Raw genomic sequence first — 4,511 nt, 5'->3', positions numbered from 1 at the left:
GAGAGAGAGAGAGAGAGAGAGAGAGAGAGAGAGAGAGAGAGAGAGAGAGAGAGGAGAGAGGAAGAGCAGGGCCAAGAATGGGTTTGCCTACTTTGGAGACCATTGGCTTCATCATGTTACAGGATGGGCAGGCTAGTAGCCTGGTGGGATGCATAATCTGTGATTAAAAACTGAAGAAACAATGAGCAATGGGTAAATCCTAACATTTTTGCAGGGTTGAGATTGCTTGTTAATCTTGGCCTGGCCTGGCATTCAGCAGGTGCTGGACTTCGGTGTGGCATGTTGCTTGCATCACTGAATCACCTTGGCCTTGTCTGATTTAACAGCTTTCTTGGACTATACAAGTATCGTTTAAATGATAAAGGAATCATATATATGCATACCCACACCCATACACAAGGCTTAGGGTGCAGGGGAACCAGTGGGAGAGAGGGAGCTCTAACAATCAAACACAGAGCTTTTGATATACATTTGTGGGAAGAACACTATATCAGTGTTTCCGATTCTTAAACATCAAACTGGAATAGTCTTATAGCAAAAAGTGACTGGTTTATTGCAGATTTGTTAAATATACTTTTTAAAGTTAATTTTATTTAATTTTATGTGTATGAATATTTTGCTTGCATTTATATGTGTGGAATCTGTGTTGTGTGTAGCTTTTGCTACCCCACAAAGCTCCGGGTAGACCATGCTCCCAGCCCCCACCCATATTCCCTTGGATCCGTGGATGAAAAACAGACACACATACACAGACACACACACAGACACACACATAGACACACACACATAGACACACACACATACACACACAGACACAGACACACATACACAGACACACATACAGACACACACACACAGACACACACAGACAGACACACATACACAGACACACACACACAGGCACACATACACAGACACACACACAGACACACACAGACACACACAGACACACACACACAGACACACTCACACAGACACACTCACACAGACACACAGACACACATACACACATACACACACACATACACACACAGACACACATACACAGACACACACACAGACACACATACAGACACAGACACACACACAGACACAGACACAGACACAGACACAGACACAGACACAGACACACAGACACACAGACACACAGACACACACACACACACATACACACACATTGTTCAATTTTAACTTGTCTTTTTGGCTCAGCTGCTGGGCTCCTCTGATCTACCATGGCTAGTGTGCCCTTCCCAGTACTCCCAGCTTAGCACCCTAAATCTGTACTCAATTTTAGTTGCTTAACCACCTTCAGTCCCAGCTCAATTCCCCAACCTCATGCCTGGAGAATCAGCCTATGGTCTATATGCCTGAGATCTCACATGGCTGGTTGGCTTTTTTCCCTCTGAACCATGGTGAAAACTCCTTTCCCCTTGTGTCTGTTAGCTTGCCTGTGGGGACCTGGAAGTACAGGAACCTATTCTGCTCAGCAATTATCCACTAGCATTTTTACTGATGGATCAAGAACCAATTGGGGAACAGGATCTTAGCATCAGCACCACACCTACAAAGCTGGAAGAGAGTGTCAGTTGTCCTGGGCCTTGAGTTATAGATGGTCATCACCTGCTATATCAGAGCCGGGAACTGAACTCTAGTCTTCTCTAAGAGCAGCAAGGGTTGGTCCACCCCTTCAGCCCCTGAAGGTCTGCTTTTTTTGACTGTGACTCTTTAACATTTCACCTTTGTCTTATTAAAATACTACAGTGCTCTTCAAAAATTATCAAAAGAGACCCTCTCAAAGCCAAATTTAGAATGGTGTGTCATTTCATGAGTGATGTCAAATACCTAAACAGCAGGGTGTGTGTGTGTGCATTTTTCTTCTGGTATTTTAGCACTGTGGCTAGTTTTGAGTAGAAGAGTGACTGAATCAGGTTGGCTCTCTGGAAAGAATCCAGTGGCATTAAGCTGGGAAATGGATTTGGTGTTGGGAGCATGCCATTCCTAGAATCTGAGAGAGAATTTTTGTGGCTCTCAAGGGTGAGATCTAAATCAAGACAGTGTCAACGTGAAAGGGAACAAATTGATAGATCCAGAGATAACGAGTGGGGAAAAAACTAATGGGTATTAATTGCTGAGAGGAGGAAGAGGGAAAAGCCAGAGTCGGTATATGGAGATGATGCTTGGTGATATAGAAGAGGGCTGAGTCTGAAGTGATAGAGGTCTGTAGAATTCACCCTTGGACATGACAGACTATGGCAGCTGCCATACATATCAGAACACGCAGTTCAGGTCAGTAAGTCAATCTGAAATCCAATAAAAAAATCACAAGGGAAATAGAGAAATTCAATGTCATTAGCTTGTAAATGTCAATTGTAGAGTGGAAATAGACAATACTGTCAAAGAAACACATACAAAATGAGAAGAAAAGAGAAGTCAGAACCGAAAGCTGAGGAATCCAGTATTCAAGATATAGGAATGAGAGGGAAAGGTTAAGATGGAACACGTAGTCACAGAAAGTCTTTCAAAGAGTAAACCATGTATATGGTACCAACTGACACAAAGACACATACAAAGCTTCTTTTGGATTTAGCCACCACCTTTTTTTTTTTTTTTTTTTTTTTTAAATCTTAGCTGATTGGTATTTTGGTTTATTTTAGGTAAGTGTCAGACTCTTAATGGTGAGTAGGGAAGAGAAAATGAAGAAAATGAAAACAGGTATCTACTTTGTGTGTGTCCATGTTGGAATGTGTGTGATGGTACATTGGGTGGATCTCTAATCATAAGCAGTTGGTCACTGATGCAGGCTCTGAGAATGAATGTGAGTTTGGGTCCTGTGGCAGGCTGTAAGGATGACTGTGAATATGGGTACTGATGCAGGCTCTGAGGAGGACTGTGAGTGTCGGTACTGATGCAAGCTCTGAGGACTGTACAATGTCATTTACATACACCATGCAAATGACAAAGGATGTAAGGAGATGCTGCTGCTGAACATGTAATGGCTAGTGGTCTTGCATGATCGAAGACATGGTCAGTGTCTAAATTTCAAATGTATTTTCTAGTCTTCCAGGAAGTGAGATTCTCCATTTTGTTGGCTGAGGGAACAACAAGGAGTAGCATCACTGAGGAGGATGATAAGAAACTGGGGGTCTGTCCATGTAACTGATTATTTCTATTTCATCTGTGCTTCAGGAGGCAAAGTTTTCAGCTAGAACTTTAAAATGAGGTAGTTAGGTGAGAGGTTTGTCTGGAATGGAGAACTATCCAAGGAATGACTGCCTTGGATAGTAGGAAGTGGAGATGAACAGGGTTGGCTGAGATATTTCCCAGGGTAGTATTCTGGTTCCTGTTGAGCTCTAAGCGAACACATTTCAAACACCACAGGTGTTTCAGGGCTTTCTTCTCTCTAGCCCAGAAGGCAGACACCTTGGTTGGGACTCCTTTTTAGTTGAGTATGACAAAAAAAAAAATTAATGAGACAGAGTGCTTGAGGGCAGGGCAATGACGTTGTTGAACTGATCAGGCATGGGTTCAAGACATTGAAGGAAAGTGATGCTGACAAGAGAATAAAGTCATGAGTCTGTAGCAGGTTCAAGGTACTGGGGCAGTGCAAGGGATTGAGTGGGAGTTCTGTAAAGGAATTGCACTGAAGAAACACACTGCATTTAAGGAATCAGAGTTATCACTTTTACTAAAGAGGAATAGTCAATACAGTCAAGTGGTGTGACATGACCCTCAGAGAGACTAGCCATTACACTCACATTCAGGTGCGTCTGCTGACTGTAGTGTGAGGATGCAGGGTATGAGTTATCAGAACCAAAGAAGCCTTGCCAGTTTGAGTACTTAGAGAAGTCATTCCCAGGAACATGGGCCTTTTCCAACTCAAGATGCAAATTAGGAGTAATGAGTCTGACATTCTCATCATTAAAATGTCAGAGGCAATTGATGCTATTCCATGGTATCTTTCCCTGTATTACAGTGACTGAACAAATTGGGGCATAGGAAAGTTGACCTATGTTCTGCCCATTTGAAGTGTCATAGATAGTAGCAGAACCTTAGTATGGAATGATATTGGGAAACAGAGGCTTACAGGACACATTTAAAAGCTTGACATTGGCTGGGCAGTGGTGGCACACACCTTTAATACTAGTACTTGGGAGGCAGAGGCAGGCAGATTTCTGAGTTTGAGGCCAGCCTGGTCTACAGAGTGAGTTCCAGGACAGCCAGGACTACACAGAGAAACCCTGTTTTGAGAAACAAAAACAAACAAACAAACAAACAAACAACAAAAAGCATGACATTTGGGAAATTAGGATGTCATTTAGGATTTTGTGTGTGTGTGTGTGAAACATTGTTCTTTGAGGTGATGGGTTTTAGGTAAGACAGAGAATGGGGAGAAGATAAAAACAAGGACTGACATTGTCCAGCTGCCTCTCTGTGTCCTTGTTTTCCACAACCACAGACTCAACCAACTACAAACCAAAAATATTTGCAGAAGAATATTGGTGTCTGTTCTG

The sequence above is a fragment of the Mus pahari genome, chromosome 8, assembly GCF_900095145.1.
Source record: "Mus pahari chromosome 8, PAHARI_EIJ_v1.1, whole genome shotgun sequence".
Lineage (NCBI taxonomy): Eukaryota > Metazoa > Chordata > Mammalia > Rodentia > Muridae > Mus > Mus pahari.
The sequence above is the reverse complement of the archived record's forward strand: the minus strand, read 5'-3'. Positions refer to the sequence as shown.